At 54.6% G+C, this 22632-nt stretch overlaps 1 protein-coding gene across 2 annotated transcripts in view; it reads left to right on the forward strand.

The window, feature by feature from the left end:
* The window catches only part of TWIST2 (twist family bHLH transcription factor 2), a 52339-nt gene that overhangs the window by 8013 nt on the left and 21694 nt on the right, over positions 1-22632 (forward strand). The window contains exon 2 of one of the 2 annotated variants that reach the window (XM_065917178.1): positions 109-2535. The exons of the other annotated variant lie outside the window; for it this stretch is intronic. The gene's annotated coding sequence lies outside the window, so the exon portion shown is untranslated. Of the gene's footprint in view, positions 1-108; positions 2536-22632 lie in introns of those variants that run through there. 2 annotated transcript variants of the gene reach the window in all.

The raw sequence follows: 22632 nt of genomic DNA on the forward strand, positions 1-22632 counted from the left end.
AGTGGGCTCAGCAACAGATGTGCAGTCAGATCCCCCGTGCCCCCTGCTACACACGCCCATGTGCTTGGCGATTCCTTCTCCTTAGTGACTGTCGCTAATATTTTCTAGGAAAATTGCTTCACTGATACTGGAAGTCCCCCAATGGATATCTGTAACCCAGGAAGCGTGGTGTGTCCTGTTTTGTTGATTTCTCTTGTGTAAAATGACCTGCTTCAGCTGGCCAGAGCTGCGTGGACCACATGAGGACTCCACCAGCGGGTGCATCCGGGGCTGGAATTTCATGGAGCCCGTTTCAGAGCTGCACGAGATCTTCATGTACACCCCTTTCATGTCAAGAGTCCACGGTCAGGTATCTAAGGGCAGAATTAAGTCAAGGTTGTTTTGCTGGATGTTAAATTATTGCCAGTTCCAGTAGTCTCTTTAAGACAGTTTTTTGAGGCTAGAGATTTTCTTTTAATTAAATAGTAAGCAAAAAGCAGGGACTATGATATGTTTATCCGCTCATTTCAAAGATTGCTATTATCTACATCCACTTTTGTTTTATTACATTGAAGAATTGTATTTGAGTAATTCAATGTTTGTATGCATCTCCAGTGATGCTGTAAACACGAATCAATCACTTAAAGCTTCATAATATGACAAGGGTAACTTTTTCAGGAGTGGAAAAGTAAAAGAGAAAGTGAAGGTATGAACAGGAAAAGTGGTGTGTGGAGAATTTCACACAAAAATAGGGTGATCAAGGGGATTGAGGCCCCTTAATAAGGAAACAGAAGCTGGACCTCCCCCTGCTGGTCCCTGCAGACCCATCGTCACCCCCAAGGCTCCCTCAGGAACCCAGAGGACAGTGGTTTATCAGAGCCACACCCTCCTGGTCTTCCCAGAAGGTGACACTTTGTAAAATTCAGTAGGGCTCCCTCAACCCTGCTGGGATGCCACCCCGGGCCGGAGGTTGCAGGGCCTCTAAACGAGGATCTGAGGAGCCTTCACCTGCCACGTGCCCCCAGGGCTCAGAATCACCCCGAGGCGGCATCAGAGGTGGCCCCCGACTGCAGGGCCCCACCCCCGTCTCTGGGTGCCCGAGAAAGCGGAGGCCCCTGAGAGCTTGGTGGCCAGGGTGGTCCCTCCCCCGAGGGGCGGGGACCCCAGGTGGGGGTCTCCACAATTCGGGTCTTCTCAGTGCTCAGCTGGACGGGACGGGTCTTGGACCAGCTCCTGATCCACCCTCAGGTCACGGATGCCTGAGCGTGAGCCCAGTGTGGCTCAGTCTTTGCCAAGGTTAACAGGAGGCAGCGGGAACTCAGCGTTTATTTCCCTCTCCGGGGGATCCAGCCCCTCCGTCAAATTTCACTTTCAAGCTCCCCCTCATCTAAAGACACTTGCCCACCTCCGAGGGTCGCAGAGGAAACAGACAAGCCTGGCTTTGCCAAGAGAAGCCGAGCGACCACACTATGAAGCGTCCTTTGCTGGAGCGGCCAAGCTCCTAACGGTGATAAAGTGTTATTTGCATGGATGACAGAGCTCACCCTCCTGGCCTGTCCTCAGCAGTGTCTCGACGTGCACATTCTATGAGGCACGCTCTTGGACAATCAGCTTGTGTTGTGTATTTTTTGAAAGTTACAGAGAGTGTCATTCAGCGTTAATTACATGATTTCACTTTTTCTAACCAGAAAGAGGCAACAGGGACGTGAGGACACAGAAAGCAGAGCTGGTGTGTCTCCATCACACGCTGAGCTCCCTTCTGCCTGGCGCTTCATAGGGTGAAGCAGTCATTCATGAATTCTGAGGGTTTTAAATGTCCGTGACTGTATGTGGTCACCGTGTCTCTCCACAATGCATTTTGCTCTTCAGTGAAAATACCGTTTCCGGAATAAACCATCTGTAATTCTTTCCTTTAGAAAGAACTTCTCTGACATGGTCTATCTGGGGAGACTATAATTAGAGAGCAAAGGCTTTGCTCTTGTGGGAGCAGGTTAGGCCTCCAAGTGAATCTGTTGGGGGAAGCCCGTTGTCTTGTGTCTAAGGGAGGGAGGGTCTGAGTAGGACTTCCCTGAATTTGAACATGCAGCGGGCACTTTCCTGCTCTCAGCCCTGCAGTTCTGGGCTGAGGCATGTCATAGCCTCGCTGGGACTCAGTCTTCTTGTCTGTAAAAAGGTGGAGTAAGTTGCAGACAGCTCTGTGGTTATCAGAATTCCAAGAGCCAGTAGGAGCCAGTCATTTCCTCCTGTGTGTATACACCAAAGAACTGAAAGCAGGTGTTCAGACCGAAGTGTTCACTGATGTCCATAGCAGTACTGTGTACAGCAGCCGGAGGTGAAGGCGATACGGACGTCCACCAGCTGAGGGGGTCAGTATGGTGCGCTCTGCCTGTCGAGTGGAGCATTACTCGGCGGAGGGAACGGTGCTCTGGCTCAGGCTATTCATGCAACATGGGCGGACCTTGAAAACATTTTAATGCGGAGTTAAAGAACTCAGACACAAAAGACCAGAAAGCGTGTGCCTCCATTTGTATGAAATATCCGGAATAAGCAAAAACTGATTCGTGGTTGCCGGGGACCAGGGCTGGGTGGGGCGGACTGGGATGGGACCACTTCACGGGTGTGGGATGGCTGTTTGGGGTGATGGAAAAGGTCTGGAACTCGATAGTGATGATGTTTGCACAACCGAGTGAAATTCTATTGGATTGTATACTTTAAAATGGTTGAAATGATAAATTGTATATTATGTGTATTTTAGCACCAAAAAAACCTCCTGTGAGTCAGACCCTGGGCCTCTCTGGTGACCAGTAGGCCTCGAGGGTGGAGGTGGGCGAGACCGTCTGCTTTTGTCCACTTTCCCGAGACGTTATCCGCTGGTCCACGTGGTTCAGGCCTTATCAGAGGCTTGTCATCTCGCCAGCTTGTGCAGCCTAAAAGCGTTTTCCTTTCGAAATCTCTGTTACGTCTTCATCGAGAACGTTCCTCAAACAATTCTGACAACGCACTTGGCAGCCTGTCAATTGTACCTCCAGAAGCTTCTGCTTGGGGGCCGGGCGCTGGGGGGTGGGCAGGGGGCAGGGGAGAGAGTGGCCGCAGGGTTCTGCTCTGCTGGCCGGTGACCCAGTGGACCGGAGCAGAAGCATCGTCCACACCCATGCGGGTGGCTGGCCCGGGAGCCCTGGAGCCCATCACACCCAGCAGTGGGCTCCCCAAAGCTCGGGGCCCACCCACCCATCAGACCATTTCAGTCCAGTTCACAGGCTCAGAGACCCTCAAAGGGGATGGATTCTGTGGCCGCCCTGATGTGGCAATTCCTGAGAAGGGGGCTGCAGGCCCTGAGCTGCTCTCATGGAGGAATCCCTCTCTGTCTCCAAAGTCTCCTTTCCCGGGGCCGGGACCCTGGCCCAGTGCAGAGTGGACGTGTGACCAGCCTCATGGGAGCTGCCTGCAGAGAGAGGGACAAGGGGAGGAGGGGGCAGGACGTCGTTCAGGGCCGGCTGGGGGGCCGTCTCTCCCTGTCTCGCTGATGTGTCTGCTGTCCTCCCTGGAGTGTTGGCCTGGTGTCCATGGGGTGCGGTGCCCAGGGGGACGTGGCGAGACCCCGGTTCCAGTGCTCCAAGCAGAGGTGCCTGGACAGCAGAGCAGTGTCCCCAGGCACAGTTGTGCCAGGCTGCCAACGGGTGTGGTGCCCTCGTGAACGTGTTCACCCCTCACCTGCTTCCTGGCCACCGCCCCGGGGACCCACCGAGAGGGCTGGAGGGTGCGTGCTCACCTGGGGCTTCCTCTGCCGGGGTTCGGGTCTATTCCTAAGGACACCACCGCCTTCATGGTGCCACCCCGGCTGCACGTTGACTCGCTGGCTAAGACCCCACAGGTGGTGCTGGGCTCATGGGCTGTGTTTGGAGAATCCAGACGAGAGGGTCCTGGAGAGCTGGAAGCTGATGGAGAAGACTCTTCCAAAAGGGGTGGAAGCAGAGATGCTGCTGCTGTTCCCCTCTTCCTGGTCCCCTACACCCTCCTCCCCCCCCAAAAAGAAAGAAAACCCCCAGGGGGAAGGAGGGAAGCAGACAGGTTCCCCCGAGCTGCTCTGCGAGGACTCACATGGGGACACAAGGCAGGACCCCGGCTGCCCGCCGGCTCCCCGAGCTAAGTGGTTTGGTTCCTGACAAGAACCCAGGTGCCCCCCACAAGCCAGACACATCCGGGGACCCTGATGCCTCCGTGCGGTGTGTTTCCTCCCGCAGGTGCGAGCATGGAGCCCGAATGCAGAGGGCGTGTGGTAACTCATGGGGGTACTGTGCACGGGTGCAGTCCAGCGCCGCTATGCCCGGGGACGCTGCTCTGCTGGCCCCCACCTCTGCTCTGAGTGACGGAGCGGCGGGCTCGCCACGTTCCCCCGTGGGCCACTCACTGTGGGCACCGGGCCAACAGTCCAGGGAGGGCCCTGTCCAGGGTCGGGGCCGGGGGGATCTCCATCCTTCCTCCAGCTGGGTTTCAGAAATATCAGTTCAGTTCAGTCCAGTTCAGTTCAGTCACTCAGTCGTGTCCGACTCTCTGCGACCCCATGGACCACAGCGTGCCAGGCCTCCCTGTCCATCACCAACTCCCGGAGTCCACCCAAACCCATGTCCATCTCGTCGGTGATCCCACAGACTCAGAAATATCAGGTTGGCCAGAACGTTCGTTTGGGTGTTTCCACAAGACGTTACAGAAAAGCCCGAGTGAAATGTCTGGCTGGCCCCATACCCTCAGGGGGACGGGGGCTAGGCTGGCACCCTTGGGAGCACACAGACGGGGAGCGCCCTCCACCCACCTCATTCTCTCCCCGTGCCCGGAGCTGGCCAGGTACCACCCAGCCTCTCCGTGAAGACGTCTGCCACAAAGCTAGTGGGAAATCGGGCCTCCCGGTGCATCCAGGCGGACACAGTGAGTGTGGTTTGTCCCACCAAGGTCCGTGGTTCTGTTCGGCGGGAATCGCTGCCATGCATGCCCCCGCACCCCGGGGTTCACCCACCCCAGAGTCTGACAGGGGACACGGAGGGAACTGAAGGGGCTCTGCTGACGGAGCCTTCACAGCCTGGCTCCTGATGGAGCCTTCACGGCCTGGCTCCTGCGCTCAGAGCTTCATCTGAGGAACAGCAAACACAAGTCACAAGGAGAAAGTCTGAAAAGTTAAACTTCAAGTGCCAAAGAGCTGGGATATTCAGAGTTATGAAAGGAACTAGGAAGTATTTGCAATCTGTTTCATAATGAATAAGTATTCTTAACAAGACAAAGAACCCTTAAAGAGCCACAAGAGAAAATATAATTACCCAGCAGAAAATAAGGGCAAAATATATGAATTTATAAAAGAGCAAATTCAGTTGGCCAGTACACATAAAAGTGTTGAACCTCAACAGTAGCCAAGAAACTCAAAATGAAATAGGAGGACATGACTTTATATTAAAGTGGATTTTCTGCTTTTTATATATACGATATATCTTATTTTATTTATTATGTAATTTATTATTATTTATTTATTGTATAATAATACATATATAATTATGACGATAATTCCCATTATTGAGGAAACTGTAAAGAGCCAGGGCCTCTTGTCCCTGCCAGGGAGAAGATAAGTTGTAAAATTTTTCTAAAGAGGTTTTGACAGTAGGTAAGAAAAGACTGAAAAATTGGAAAGTGGCTTGGATGGAGCAAATCCACTTTCAGGAGTTATCTTGAGTGAATCACTGTGGCTCTGCCTTGCAACAAAGACATTCTTATCAGCTTAGCTAACAGGAGGGAAATGTTTAAAGTGTCCTGGGAGGCTGTTGAATAAGTGGTTTGTCCCTACACTGGAACACTATACAGTCAGCAAATTTTGTGGCATCAGTGGAGATGTAGGGTTTCCCTGGTGGCTCAGCTGGTAAAGAATCCGCCTACAGTGGAGGACACCTGGGTTCCATCCCTGGGTTGGGAAGATCCCTGGAGAAGGAAACGGCCCCACTTTCATATTCCTGCCTGGAGAATTCCATGGACTGTATAGTCCATGGGGTCCCAAAGGGTTGAGCACGACTGAGCGACTTTCACTTCGCTTCACGTCTCAGCAGAGATGTAATAATGGGAGGGAAACAGGTATAAGACCCAATACGATCGCAGGTTGGAGATTCTGTATGTGTGGTCGCATGGGTGTCCTTGTCCAGAGAAAGGTTAAGGACAGATGCCTGTGGACTAGAATCTATGGAAGAGCCTCGAACTCTCCTCCTTATTTTTATTGCTTTCCTTTATTTTCCAAATTTTCCACAAATACCATGCATCACTTACACGGTTTGAGAAAAGCCACTGGGATTTGCTGAGAGAGAGAGAGGAGGGCTCATCCCAAGCACCCCTTCCTCCGGACTCTGTTCGCCCTCCCACCCCAGTCCCCCCGGTGAAGCCCTCTGCCCTCCACAAACCCGCCCTCACTGGAGCTTCCTCTCCGAGTCACAGCTTCGGTTCCTCCGGAAGTAACTCCGAGATAGTTTCTGCTGCTTCTGTGATCCTTGCTCACCCTTCCATCCCCGTCCGCTGTGTTTGCACCGCAGTGCCCTTCATGCCGTGATCATCCAATGTCTTCTCCCAGAACCCGTCAGCCTGGCCCAGCCGGGCTCCCTAGCGGAACCCCAGGCCGGCCTGTGGGGGGCAGGGGGCGGACATCTTTCTGTTTTCCGCCCTTTATCTCCCAGGCAGATCGGCACAGGCGCTTAGCTCATCCTCTGCCCCTGTGGTCACCCCCGCCCTCGGTTTGGGTTCAGCCTCTTCATTCGTCTTTCTTTTCTGTTCTCTCTGCACTGGGAGATATCTGCTCTTAATCACGAACCACTTCAAATTTGTATTAATAGAAGCAAGTGGAGAAGATACAGTGAACAGGCGGTCCCCCTAACGCAGACTCAGAGGGGCCCAGAGAGGACCACTTTCCCTTCTGGGGTCACTTGTGTTCACCGGTCACTGGGATTCAAGACTGAAATTGCTCACCCCTCACTCCTGGCCTTTGGAGACGAACCTCACACATTCAGGACCCAAGGAGAGGTTGGTGGTGCTGGTGGGTTTCCACCCCCTCCCATCTGGGCAAGTCAGGTTCTCTCGAACCCTGGACCCTGGTCATTTACAGCCTCCTCTAGGGTCTGAATTGTACCTGCAACCTCCCAACCAAGGGTCCCCAGGCTGAGCCTGGCTCTGAGCCTCACATTTCCTTTCCGATTCTGAACTGTCATTGAATTTTCTCTGAGCCTGTCTTCTTTCACACCCGGGGCTGCGTTGGTGCATACTTCTGGCACATCCTGGAAACACCCTTGCCAGATGGCCCGATCCTGTGCAGGACGATTGAAATGTTTGTAAGTTTCCATCACTGCCGGGTGAGGTGGCTCTGAGGTGTCCAGCAGGGGAAGCCCGGGGCAGGCCCTCTCCTGCGGGCCACCTGTCCTCAGCAGCTCTCCTACGAGCACGCGGGTGCAACGGGCTGTGCCTGAATTCTCAATCTGAAACCACGCATGCCTTTGCTGTAGAGACATAAAGAAACCAAGAGGTTAACGGCCGGGTTAGTCCCCGCCGTGGGCCTCCTGCATGAATCAGAGCCGACTGGGGAACAGGAGTGACTCAGAGCGATGGCTTTTTGTCTTCTGGCTGTGCAAATAAACAGAGCAGGAAGGCTTGAATGGGGCGCCAGGAGCCCGGGGCAGGAGGCAGCGCCCAGCTCCTGAGGGTCGGCCTGGGCGAGGGGACAAGGGGCCCAGGACATTAGAACCCAGGCCGGGGCCAAGACCGCATGGGATGTGTCAGGGAGGTCTGGGGGAGGCGGGAGCCAGCCTGGGCTGCCTTGCAGAGATGCAGGGCCCAGGGCCCACCCTGCCTGGGGTCCACCCGCCCCTGGGTGCCTCCGGCCTGGCCCGCTTGGGCGCAGACGGAACACTGCTCCTTGCCCTGCACCCCACCCTTCTGGGCACCGCCCCTTGAGCAGTCCCTTCTCTGGGCTCCTATGCTCTAAGGGATGGGTCCATGGGGGTCAGAGGCCCCCAGGGTGCAGCTGGGTGAAACCAGGCTTGGGGGTGGCTCGGGGGGTGCCTCCCACCCACAGTCCCGGCTGCATGGGGGTGTGAGGGCGCCCCCGCTCCAGACTGGTGTCGGGCAGAACCACACGGCCCAGGAGAAGCACAGGGAGCCCGGGGGACCAGCGAGGGGCCTGCTGAGGCCGTGAGCGCAGCGCTTCCTTCCGGGTCCCGGCCTTGATGAGTAGAGTTGATTCTCATCCTGCAGCTGCCCCATGAGTGGGTGCTCTTACTGTGAGCCCGCAGATGGGGACGCCGAGTGGCTTTGGTGGGGATGCCGAGTGGCTTTGGTGGGGACGCCGAGTGGCTTTGGTGGGGATGCCGAGTGGCTTTGGCTGAGGCCAGCCAGCGGTGGTGTCTGTGGCGACCCCCCGCCCCACGTGCTCCCCGTACTGTGGCCCTGGTGCTGGAAGTCTCTCCAGGCACGTCTGACCCTCAGGATGGGGGTGCCTTGGGAACCACGGCTTGCTTTTGTGTGCATCTGCCTGGCCCAGACTGAAGCCGCACATGTGGCTTGCACACGGGGCGTGTTCGTATGATGCGAAAATACAGGCGAGGGGTCACGGGAGAGCCCTCTGTTTCCTACCAAGTGCACAAAGAAATCACGTTGTGTCTGTGACACAAAAGTGCATTTTCCGTGCAACAGGATAAAGTGCTGGTGATGTGCATTTCCCCAGCTGCTGTCTGGGGCCCTCGGGCTTGTGGACGACAAAGCATTGGCCTCATCCTTACTAGGAGTCAATGATGGTTTGTGGGGGGCTGTGACGTTGGAGGGGACATGCTCCTGAGCCGCTCTCGGCGGAGGGAGAGGGATGGGGGAGGGACAGAGAGCTGCCCCAGTACGTCCTAGCCTGGTAGCGGGGTGGGGGGTGTTGTGGGAAAGACACACATTCAGATCTGGGGGGCGTGAGTGGTGATGTTGGGGAGTGACTGGTGATTTTTGATGATATGGGGAAGACACACATCCGGATCTGGGGGTGGGTAATTGATGAATTTTGGGTGTGATTGGTGATTTTCGAGAATTGTAATGCTCTACACTGTGTGATATCTCCTCTGACCTCAACACACTGTCTCAAACACACACTCACCAGTCTCTCTGCAGTGACTTTGAGGGTCAGGGCGCACCAAGGAGAACCCAGCCCCTCTCCTGGAGTGGGGCGGCTGCAATAGGAGGGAGGTGAGTCTGGATAGCCGTGGAGAAGGCAGAAGTCGCATTTACTGCAGAGTCTGCAGGACGCCCTGTGTGCCCAGGTGCACGAGGTGGGCCCTGGGCAAGCTGCCAGCAAACAGCCTCCAGAGACGGAGGGCAGGGTGGACAGACTGGCCACCAGGCGTGGGCTCTGGGTCATCCTTCCACACCTGGGACGTGCCTCGAACCCAGGGACGAAGCGCAGCAGCATCCTCACCAGAAAGAAACTGGTGAGCAGGCTGGGTGGCCGGAGGTGGGGCACCTCCCCCTCCGAGGTCTCTGGGTGTGTCCCCAAGGGCCTGGATGATGCGGGAAGGAGGACCAGGAGGGACCCAGAGGGTGGGGTGTGTCAGAAGGAGGAGGAGTCAGAGGTGATGGCCCGCAGGCCTGAGGCAGGAGAGGGGTTCGCTTCCTGCCTGAGTGAGGCTCTTTATGTGGAGGTAGAGGATGGCTGAAGGAAGGAACGCAGGTAGTGGAAGCCCGGGGCAGCAGCTGGCACCGCTGGACCACCTCCCTGTCACACACCAGTACAGCGTGGCGCGGACCACGTCCCTGAGACCCAAGCCCGAGTACTGGGGCTCCGCTGGCCGCACCAGCCTGAGGCTCCTGGGGGACTCAGGGGCCTGGGCATCGTCTGGCACATCGTCCTGTTTAGATTGGGGCTCGGTGGGGCCAAGAGCTGATGGGCTCCAAGCCCCCAAACTGCCATCGGCCGAGAGCTGACCCCTCATCCCAGCACATGCTGGGCAAAGCTCCGGTCCAGTGGGCTTCGGGGCAGGGATGAGGCTGCAGGTCTCAGCCAGGGGAGGAGGAGGCCGAGTCACACAGCACCTTGGGTAGCCTCCCCTCCATGTCACTCCGTCCTGCCATCGCCGGCTGGCCCACGGGGGCCCCTGGCTGGTCCCCCCAGGACAGAAGGTGCTGTCCTCTGGGGAGGGCGTGGCTCGGTCTGCGAGGTGAGCCGTGTTCTGAGCTGGCTGAGTCTCCAGGTCCTCGGTCACTCACACGTGCAGATGTGGCTGGTCGGGCTTAGCGTGGACGGGGCACAGGCTCGGCAAGCCCCTGCCTGCCCGTCCTGCACCCATCAGTCCCCACGACAGTCCAGCCTCCGGGCGGGGAGGATGCGGGGACAAAAAAGGATCAGAGGCGGTGGCTTAGCACGGCCGCAGCAGGACGCCCCGCACCCTGGTCTCTGCCTGCTCTGACGCTGGAGATGGGGGCGCCGTGCAGTCAGGCAGGTGGGGTGGACCATGCTGACTGTGGCCAGTCAGATGGCGTGGAGTGAGGGATGCAGACGTCTGAAGGTTGAGTTGCTCCCTGCGGAGGCCAGGGAGGACTCCATGGAGAGGTGGCCCCGCGGGCATAGCTCACTGAGGAGCGGGCATCGTGGTCTCGAGGGCACAGAACGGAAACCAGGCAAGTGCACGAGGAGCTCTCTGGAGGAAGGGAGTTCGCGAGAAGCGCCGGCACCGGCTGCTGTGGCCGCGGCTTGTTTACCCCGTGGAGACGGAATCTTCTCCTTCCAAAAAGAACAATCTGGGCTCTGGCAGTAAACCTTTCAGGAGACAGGCTAGGCAGGCAGAAATAAGCCTATGGGACTCCATCCACTGGAAGGACTTCTGTGCATGACAGGACTCAACGAACAGAGTGAAAAGGCAGCTATAGATGGCAGACGATATGTGCCAATCGTGTGTCTGAGAAAATGCGTGCAAGTCCAGGATATGTGAAGGACTTCCGACCTTGGCAGCAACGATAGAGGTCAGATTTAAAAATAGGCAAAATACCTGAATAGACATTTCTCCAGAGTTGATACACGGGGACTCCCCTGGTGGTCCAGTGGTTAAGACTTCACCTTCCAACACAGGGGCGGGCTGCGGGTTTGATCCCTGATGGGGGAGCCAAGATCACACATGCCTCAGGGTCAAAAAAAAAAACAAAAAAAATCATAACACAGAAGTAATGTTGTAACAAACTCAATAAAGACTTTAAAAATTGTCTGCATCAAAAACATAAAGAAGTAGAAATGTAAAAGATGATATACAAATGGCTGACAAGCACAGGAAAAGATACTTAGCATTACTCGCCGTGTGATAAATGTAAATTAAACGCACAGTAAGACACGGCCTCACACCTGTTATGGTGCCTGCTTCCATGAAGCAGAAAAGCAGCAAGCGTTGGTGAGGATGTGGGGAAGCGTGCCCTGTAGGTGGCAGGTAAGATGGAGCAGCGGCTGTGGAAACGGTGTGGAGGTTCTTCAGAGGCTTGCAGGAGGGCCATGTGACCTAGCAGCTCCTTTTCTGGGTAAAGCACCGGAAAAGGTTGAAAGCAGAGTCTTTCAAGAGAGATTCGTGCACCACGTTCATAGCAGCATCGTTGACAGTGAAGCAGTGGAGACCACCTGAGTATTCGCTGATGGCTGAATGGGTGAGCAAAATAGAGTGTATCCCTTGGGTGGAATGTTGCTCAGCCTTGAGAGGGGAGGGCCTGCTGACACAGGCTCCGCTGTGGATGGACTTTGAGGATATCAGGCCAGGAGAAGTGAGCCAGACACAAAAAGACAAATGCTTTGTGATTCCGCTCATATGAGGTCTCTGGCATGGTCAGAGTCCTAGAGGCAGACGCTGGGCAGAGGAGGAAATAAGGGAGATGTTGCTTCACGGGTACAAAGGTTCAGTTTATCAAGATGAGAAAGTTCCAGAGAGGTTGGTTGCACAACTGTGTGATATTTAAATGCTACTGAACTATATCCCTAAAATAGTAAAGATGGTGAGTTTTATGCTGCATTTCCCCCCACATTTATTTAAAACATTGAAGTAGAGTTTATTTATAGTATGTGTGTTAGTTTCAGATGTATAGCATAGATTCAGTTATACACATACATGTGTGTGTGTGTGTGTGTGTATATAATCTATTGGAAAAGGAAATGGCAACCCACTTCAGTACTCTTGACTGGGAAATCACATGGACAGAGGACCCTGACTGGCTGCAATCCATGGGGTAGCAAAAGAGTTGGACACAGCTTAGTGACTAAACAACAACATGCAATCTCTGTTCATATATAAAGCTGAATCACTGTGTTGTATGCCCAAACTAGCAAGATATTGCAGATACACACATACATATATATCCCTGGAGTATGCATTTGTATATCCTTGGAGTGGAAGCTCCAGTACTTTGGCCACCTGTTGTGAAGAGCTGACTCCTTGGAAAAGACCCTGATGCTGGGAAAGATTGAAGGCAAAAGGAGAAGAGGGAGGCAGAGGATGAAATGGATGGCATCACCGACTCGATGGACGTGAGTTTGAGCAAGCTCCGGGAGATAGAGGAGGACAGGGAGACTGACGTGCTGCAGTCCATGAGGTTGCAAAGAGTTGGATATGACTTAGTGAGTGAGTAACACTAACACAGCCTTCAGATTTTCTTTCTTTATAAGTTATTGTAAAATGTTGAGTATAATTCTTTATGCTATGCGGTAGGTCCTTGCTGTTTATCTATTTTATATACGGTAATGTGTAATGGTATGTGTTTTTCATTATAATCTAAAGGAAGAGTTTCAGGACGTGTTCCTGCCATGCTAATGGGAAGAGGGACAGATCTGGGGTGGCGGGGCATGACCGGGGGCAGGTGGCCTCGCCGAGGCGGCAGGTGCGTCGGGCCAAGCAGGCACCGGTTCACCTTGTGAGCCGTCTTCCCGTCCTGCAGCTCCAAATGTGAGGTCTGGGACGTGTGGCCCGGAGCACACATTCTTGGGCTAGTCCAGAGGCGCTGGCATTCAGAGCCCTGTCTCCACGTTGTGCACACGTTCATTGAGCCCTGGCTGTTCAGAGACTAAAGGTGATCGTGACTGGGTTTCTCCCGTGGAGGACTCCCCACCCAGTTGGGGAGACAGACGTGCAAGCCCCCACTGGTGATGGACATCAGCGTGGTGTGAGAGTGGCTTGCAAACCAGACAGCGGTGGGATCATCTCCTGGGAAGGCCAGACAGAGGCATGGCACTCTGTGGACCCGGCCCTTCATTCGGGCAGAAATTGGTTGAGCTCCAGCTGTGTGCTGGGCTCCAATTAGAGGCTGGGATTCAGGGCAGGGAAAGACGGTTCTTGCCTCCATGGAGCTTGGCCTGATGGGCAGGGGACAGCAGGCAGGACACACACCAGGAAGCAGACTTCAAGTCATTGCCGCAGGGGCTGTGCAGGAAGGCAGAGCTGGGGACACAGGGAAGGGTGACAGGAGGCTGGTATCACCCTGGTCACTCGTGGCTTCTCTGAAGAGGAGGCTTGAGCAGAGGGTTGCATGAGGCAGGGGGGTCCTGCCAAGGTCGAGGGTTAGCAGAGCTGAGCAGGGCATCGCCGGAGGGACCTGGGTGGAGGGGACGGCAGGTGTGGGGTGTGAGAGCATCCAGGGTGTGGGATGCGCGTGGGGGCAGGGCGGGGCCGGCTGGGGGAGGGGCGGGTGGGAGAGACAGCTGGAATCCACACCTGCATGTTCCCCCGCCACAGCTATGTGCTACCAAGTCCCCCCAACTCCCGGGAGGGCAGAAACCAAACTCAACCCAGAGTCCCATTTGTCTTTGAAAGACTTGATAAGTGAGCCTGTAAGGAATGTTCTGGAATGTCTCAGTGCCAAAAAGAAAATAATGAAATGTGTTTTTTTCACATCTCACTCAGGAGAGCCTGGAAACCTAGGCTTCTCTGGTCTACGGTCCCTGTCCCCAAACCTGCCCTGAAAACGGGGACTCTGCGTCACCCCAAAGCTGGGCTGTAACTTGCTCTAATGTTACTGATAGTCACTGGCCGTTCTCCAGCAGGCTGAGACGCGATCTGTTTCTTGGAGAACTTAGGAGCCCTTATGGGAGACGAGGGGGCCGGGCAGGCTGGTGAGGAGTGGGCACCATCTTCCCAGAAGACAGGTTTCCTGCAGCATGGCAGGCCGAGACCTGGCGGGGGTGGTTAGCGGCCTCCGTTGTTCAAGGGAAGCAAGGATGTGGGGCCATGGCTGTCTCCAGGCCCTTGGTGGACTCCTCCTGCATTACTGAGCCCAGTAGAATGGAAACCTCATTTGCTCAAAGCTCCTGCCTTTCCTCTTGTGGTTATCTTAATTGCAAGCACAGTGTTCCTCTTCAGTCCCATGTTACTGGGGCTTAAAGTGTCCAATTTAGTTATTTAATGTTCGCCTTTTGCAGAAGAATGGAAAAAATGTTAGGATACGGCCCAACGAGACATTGCAATGTCCCTTGCCTCCAAACAGAAGGCTGAACTTTTGCAATGATTTGTGTCCTGGTTGGACACCGGCCCGCTGACTTTCTCCCTGGTGGATGCCAGTCTCCGCCAACTGCCATCGAGGTCCATTTCCAACTGCCTCAAGGTAGCTTTCTAAAAAAAGAATCATGCATTCTGGCCCTTTTCTCCTCTCCTGGAGTATCTGCAGAGGCTGCCTCTCTGACAAGGTCAAGGTGGGCATCGTTTGGATGCTTGCTGGGTTTCAGGTAGAGGGGTATCTGCCCTGGGCTCCCGTGTATCTGAGCCATCCCAGCGCAGGGGCACGTGCTCCTCTGTTACTGGGATGTGCTCCCTCTCTCCGCCACACCAGACCCCTCCCTGCGGAGCGCTTGTGCTTGTGTAACCTCTATCTGGGACTTGGTGCCGAATGCATGAAAGCGCAAAAATCAGTGAAGGACGACAGGGCATCCTCAACATGACACCATCCCCTGTCTTACAACCAGAGGACTCGGGAAACAATGCAGAACTGTCCTTGACTTTCCCATCCCTTCCATGGCTTGACTTAAGCGGGCAGACCCCAGCCGGGGACAGGGGACGTCTGGACACTGTCACGGCCTCAGGCCACAGTGGAGCCAGCTCTCTGTCTTCCTTCTGGGGTGGGACACAGCAGACACTTAGCCCTTCAGGGATCCCTGATGACAGATGAGAGGGAAGGTCCAGCTGTAGGGCTTAGTCAAGGCTCAGAAGGCCACTTCCCAGACTCCTCCAGTGGTGCTACCCCCTGGGACAAACCCCAGCAGCCTTCTCCCTGGGGGGAGAACAGATGGACTCAAAAGATCAAAGTAGAGCAATGAAAAGTTTGTGTGATGGCGGCCAAGCCTTCCAACCCAGGGTGCAACCTGGGTGCTCTGTTTTCGCGTGGCTGGCATTTGTTACTTGTTAGGAAATTGAAGAATTGCACATCACCTTGAGACGGGGACTGGCTTGCAGTGAGCTGGACGTTTAGGAGTAGAGGGGCGCCAAGAAAATGCTGTGAACTTGAGCTTCCTGACCTGGGTCACGGGAGTGCCATAAATCAGCCAGACCAGTTCCCATGGTGACTCCCTCAGCCCGTTTTCTGGGGGTCATGGGTGTCTGCACATTTCTACCCTGTCCCCAAGCACCAAACAATAAATAAACAGATGCAAATGTCACCTCGCAGATCTTTGGCAAAGACCCCTGGAATTGCAAAGCTTGGTCCCAAGTGCACATTTGCTTCAGAAGATTCTGATGCAATAGAGAAAAGTCAGGAAAAGATAAGAGGACCCACCTCTCATGGGGCTCCCCTGTCTGGCAAGGCTGGAGGGAGGCACCAGGATGCCAGGAGGCAGGGGTGCTCCCAAGGCCCACAGGCCAGGGCTCAAGTCCAAAATTACTCATTGGCTGTGGTGAGGGGCTGGCAGAACTTAGCCCCAGCCACCCGCCCTGCCTCGGCCCCCTGGGTGACTGTGAGATGACCAGGGGTCCCTCTGGAGATGCAGCAGCTGCCGAGCCCTCACTAGAGGGGAGTCGAAGGTCAAGGTGGACATCCAGGCAGCTCTGCACTGGGGACCAGGAGGCTCTGAGTGGCTCTTAACTTCCTCCTAAAGAATTTCAAAATTGAGAGGAGCAGAGCCTGGGAAAAGAATGGCTGTCAGATGTTTCATGAAGAGCCTCCGGAGACGTCAGGCTCCAAGTGAGCTCTGTCTAGGTGATTCCTTCTACTTTGAAGCATCCTTCGGACAGGAAGGGGGCACCCTCATGTGCCCACTCCCCTGGGGACTGAGGAAGAGTCCCCCTCTGGGGACCACCTCCATCACCCAGCAACTAGTTAAGAAAGAGAAAAAACATCTCAGTGTTTGTCATATCTGTAAACGAAAACCTGTTGGAGATTTAAAAAACAAAGAGACCCACCTCCTTTTAGATCAAATTCCATGTGAAGTATAGGAAAAATAAATTCAGCAGTATTTCCAAAGATTAAGGCCCACTAGAAGGAGGTTTTATTTATGGACTAGAAGGCCCATTGAACATTTGGGTCTCTTGGCCAGGTTTTTGGGTTTCCCCAGTGGCTCAGCAGTAAAAGACTCCACCTGCAATGCAGGAGACATGGGTTCGATCCCTGGGTCAGGAACGTCCCCTGGAGGAAGAAATGGCAACTCACTCTAGTATTCTTGCCAGGAAAATCCCAGACAGAAGAGCCTGGCGGGCTACAGTCCATGGGGTCACAGTCAGACATGACTGAAGCAGCTGAGTGCGCACGCACACCAGGTTTCTGGACACACTGTCAATATGTGTCAGAAGCACTGACATTGTTCCTGATTCTCCCCTGAGTCACTCCATCCAGTCCATCCACGGTCAAAAAAGAAAACAAATATAATCATCTCAATAGATGCTGAAGGTGCATCTGGGAAAATGTTATGTATTTCTGATATTAAAATCTCTTTTTCTGGTATTTCAAGTCTCCAGAAGCTACAATAAGATTCGTCCTCACCCTCACCAAGCGTACCTATTCCAGAAACTATTATGGCCATCACTGCCTTAGCATGAAGGTCAAGAGTATCCTCAGCAGCATTCTGTATGGCAACACTGCCTGGCACATGAACAGGAACCTGTGAAACAGGAAAAAGAAATAGAGACGGGATGATTGGAAAGCAGAACAGCAACAGTGTTGTTATTCCGAGAAGACACAATTATCTACCTGGGACCTTGCCCCGCCCCTCTGCCCCCAGCAACCAAAAAAGAAACCAATTCAGAACCATTAGAACCAAACAAATATTTAGAATGGAGGCCAGTTACTAAGTGAAGATGTTAAGAATGTGCTCATACATACTAGAGATAAATAATCAGATTATATAATGAAACAAAAATATTCCATTCAGAGAAACAGAAACTAGATAATATCACTTATATCCTTCATGAGAAAAGTGAAGGACTTTTTTGAACAAGAGCTGAGAAATTTTTGTGTGTGCCTTCCTGGTAAGAACCACGACTGTGCTGCGTCTGTTTATTGCGGTTTTTTAACTCTTGGTACTTAACATGGGCTTCCCTGGTGGCTCGGTTCAGTGGTAAAGAATCTGCCTGCAATGTAGGAGATTCTGGAGACATACGTTTCCTGGCCTGAGAAGGTCCTCTGGAGGAGGAAATGACAACCCACTCCAGTATCCTTGCTTGGAGAATCCTGTGGAGAGAGGAGCCTGGCGGGCTACAGTCCGTGGGGTTTCAGAGGGTTGGATGCAACTGAGAACAGCACTCCACCAGTTTCAACATACATGCGTGGGTTTTTCTCTCCACACCCATTCTGATGGATCAGTGGCTCTGTGCTTGTCTTGATAAGGCACATCTCTTAGCTGGGGAATCCAACACAATATTTTTTGAATGAGAAGCTCCGCTTACTGTGAGGCTGTTTGGAAACACATATGATCGTGAAGGTGCCTTTTCTTTCCCAATATAATTAATATTTTTAATATAATCTTTAATTCAGGAAAGTTGTTGTCAGGGAAACACAGAAGATGAAGACAGCAGATACAGCCAAGAGATTTTTGACGAGGAAGAGTGTGGAGGATGGGCTGGTGTGGCCCGGGCTGGGGTCTCCGAGCGAGCCCTGGGCTGGAATCACAGGAGGGTTGAAGACCAGAAGGAAACGGCATGAAGCATAGGGAAACGGCATAGGGAAAGCTAAGAGGCAGCCCAGTACCTGTGGTCCCCCGGCGCAGGCAGAGGGGCCACTATTCAGAGTGTGATTCCAGAAAGGCAGGGCTTGCCAGGTCTCTGCAGGAACAGCCACGGGGTTGTGCAGAACCAGATTCTCTGCCAGTGAGCACGGCCCCCAGCTCTAGGCGGGCACGCTCCCCAGCTGCACCCCACCTCGTTCACAAGCCGGCGGCTCAGCAGTGAAGGCCTGGGCATCTGCAGACGCAGGCCCCACGGCCGGCCTTTATCGGGCCCCGTCTGGAACCCCTGCACCAGCCCACTCGTGTGTTCGGAGTTGCAGTTACACAGTGAGAGTGTGGGGGGTCTGTGCTTTCAGCTGCAGACCCCAGTGCCCACCCCTGGAAGAGCCACTTTTCTTCTGCACGCCTCATTAAATGTTAGTGCTGGAGGCCGCAGCGAGCATTTGCCGATGACCCATACCCAGGGAGGGCATGTCAGCGTCTGGAAGGACTGGGACAGCCAGGATAAGCCTGAGGCCATGACTGTGAAGAGACTCCTAACTGTGCAATACCGGGGGCGCTGGGTGCGCTGCAGGGAAGGCGGGAGGGCGTCGCTGTTGTGGGTGCACCTGCACGGATGTGTGCCCGCTGGGACTGTGTGTCTTGCTGGGGGTGGAGTGTCTTAGGGAGGCACAGGGCTGGTGCGCCCATGATGACGTCGACCAGCAGGCTCCTCTGGGCTGAGGTGAGGTTGTGGGTGTGGGGGGGAGGTAAGAAACGGATGCCCTGTCAATGGGGTGTCTGCCCCTGCCCATCGCCCGGGGTCAGCCTGGTTCAGCCCTGGTCAGTGACAGTGCCCGTCACTCTCAGGAGTGTCTCAGTTTAGCTGATGTGCCCTGTGGCCATCCTGTCAATGAGCGCATGCGCACACACATGTGCACACACACGTGTGCACACACAAATGCGTGCGCACACATGCATGTACATATGTGTGACACATATGCACACAAACACAAATGTACGTGCACACATGTGCACGCGCACACATGCATGTACACACATACAAACACACAAATGTGCACACACACACAAATGGGCACAGACACAAATTCGCACACACAAATGTATGCGCACACATGTGCATGCACACACACATACAAACAACACAAATGTATGTGCGTGCACACACGTGTGCACACACATACAAACACACACAAATGTAGGTTCACACGTGCACACACACATGCATGTACAAACACAAATGTGCACGCACGCACACACACACAAACACACACACAAATGGGCACAGACACAAATTTGCACATACACACAAACACACACATGCACACACACACACACACGCACAGCCTCCTTCCGGGGCCGCTGACCTGTTCTCTGGTGCTTGCCGCTCCTGGGGATGTTTGCTAGAATCGCTCCTCACTTTCTACAACACTCCATCCTCTCTCCGCCCTGCTCCCCCTCCCCATCCCTACCTGCCCAGAAGTGTGTGCCGAAATTCCACCCCACCTGCCCCCCAATCCTAGTGTGCTGCCCCCACCCTGTAACAGCAGGGACCTGGAGCCAAAGCCCGGTGTTAGCAAGACCCCATCCCGAGTCACGCCCCAGGCCCCAGGCTGTGCTCATCACAGCCACACTGACCGAGTCCCCGGTCAGGCTGCCCTGGTGGGAAGCCTGCTGAACATGTGGAGGGAGGGCCGGTCTGAGGGTCAGGAAGGGCTCCCTCGGGCCAGCAGCCCAGGACCAGTCACCCAGGGAGAGGGCACTCCACTCCCATGAAGGGGAGCAGAGATCCGTCACGTCCTTTCACAGGGCTCTTGTTTGCTCAAGACAGTGCAGGTCTCCACGTGGAAGCTCAAGGTGGGCTGAGGGGCGGCAACCAGGTGGGGAGTGAGTGGAGGCCCGGGGAGAGTGAAGCCCCCAGGCAGAGTGTGTGCCCTGTGAGCAGGGAAGGACCTCGGCAGAGTCGGGGCAGCCGGTGCCTTAGGGCAGGGGCAGCCATGGGGCACTGCGACCACTTGTAACCACTGTTGAGTGGGTGGCGGGCCCTCGCCCTCCAGCCAGTGAGCCCGGAGCATGCCCATCCCCCAGTGGGGGCCGGGGGTCCAGAGGGCAGTCAGCACCCCTGCCTCTCTGCTCCTCCCTCACCCATCCATGCCCTCAGTCACTGGTGCCCACAGCCCACCTCTGTCACAGGGCGGATTCCCGGGATCCTACCTGGGCTGGGCTGGGAGGTGTGCCCCCCTGGCGCAGGCTGCTGCCCAGAGCCTGCTGGGAGGCATGCCCCCCTGGCCGCGTGCTCTGGTCCCCCCTCCGCTCAGCTCCGTGCAGCAAGTGTCTCCTGCGCATCACCTGTGCCTGCCGTCTGTGCAGACCCAGTGGGATCCTGCGTCTGCTCGTGCTCGCATCAGGGTGCTTTCTGGGGGCTGCTTGGCCCTCGGTGGGGACGCTGAGCATCACAGGGCTGGGGGTGGACAGTGCCCACACGAGTGGAGCTGGGCTTCCCGTCCATGTGCACCGCCGGCCCCACTGCAATCCGTGAATCAGGTCTCCTCTGTCTGTCTCATACACACATGTGGGTGCACACACACACACATGCCGATGTACACACACACACGCTGACACACACACACTGACACACACACACTGACACACACACATGCAGACACACACACACTGAGACACACACACTGACATACACACACACAAGCTGACACACACATGCTGACACACACACGCTGACACACACACATGAAGACACACACACACTGACATACACACACACAAGCTGACACACACACGCTGACACACACACGCTGACACACACACATGCAGATACACACACACTGACATACACACACACAAGCTGACACACACACGCTGACACACACACGCTGACACACACACGCTGACACACACACATGCAGATACACACACACTGACATACACACACACAAGCTGACACACACACGCTGACACACACACGCTGACACACACACACATGCTGACACACACACACTGACACACACACATACTGACATACCCACGCTGACACACGCTGACACACACACACATGCTGACACACATGCTGACACACACACATACTGACACACACATGCTGACACACACATTGACAGACACACATGCTGACACACACACATACTGACATATACACACACATGCTGACACACACACACTGACACACACACACATGCTGACACACACACTGGGAGACACACACACTAACACGCACACACGCTGACACACACACATGCTGACACGCACACTGACAGACACACACGCTGACACACACACATGCTGACACACACTGACACACACATATGCTGACACACACACACTGACACACACACACACTAACACGCACACACGCTGACACACACACACACTGACACACACACTGACACACACACACGCTGACACACACACATACTGACACACACACATGCTGACACACACACTGACACACACACACGCTGACACACACACATGCTGACACACACACACATGCTGACACACACACACTGACACACACACACTGACACACACACATATGCTGACACACACACACGCTGGCACACACATGCTGACACACACACATGCTGACACACACACATGCTGACACACACGCTGACACACACACGCTGACACACACACATGCTGACACACACGCTGACACACACACGCTGACACACACACTCATACACATACACACATGCTCACAGACACACACACACTTACATATACACATACACACTCAAACACATATAAACACAGACACACACTCTCACAGACACACATGCTCTCACAGACACACACACACTGTCATACACTTATACACACACACATGCTCAGACACACTCACACACACACAGTCACACACTCATACACACACACATGCTCACACAGACACACTTTCTCTCATACACACACATGCACTCTCTCACACACACTCTCATACACACACACACACAGAGACACACATACACTCTCTCACACACACCCAGTCTCTCATACACACACACACACTCACAGACACACTCTCACACACACAGACACACACACTCTTTCATACACACAGAGGCACACACATACAGTCCCTCTCACACACACACACACTCTCATACACACACACATACAGTCTCTCTCTCACACACACACACACACTGTTATCCACACACACACACGCTCTTTCTCTCGCACACACACAGACTCACACCATCTTGTTCACGATCACACAGTGAGGATTTAGGTTCAGGCCCCTCTGGCCTTGACCCCCGTCCGCACCAGGCCCCGTCTCCTCTTCCTCTGAGGGCTGTCTCCTGCCTCTCCCAGCAGCAGGCGGGTCCCATGAGCTCAGGGCGCCGAGCGGGACACACCCCCGCTCCATGCCCTCCTGGGAGCCCAGGGCCCCTTGGCACCAGCGCCGCCATCCACCTGCACTGACTGATCTTCTCCGAACTGCCGGGACCTGAAACCAGATAACG

Source organism: Muntiacus reevesi, chromosome 1 (assembly GCF_963930625.1).
Source record: "Muntiacus reevesi chromosome 1, mMunRee1.1, whole genome shotgun sequence".
Taxonomy (NCBI): domain Eukaryota; kingdom Metazoa; phylum Chordata; class Mammalia; order Artiodactyla; family Cervidae; genus Muntiacus; species Muntiacus reevesi.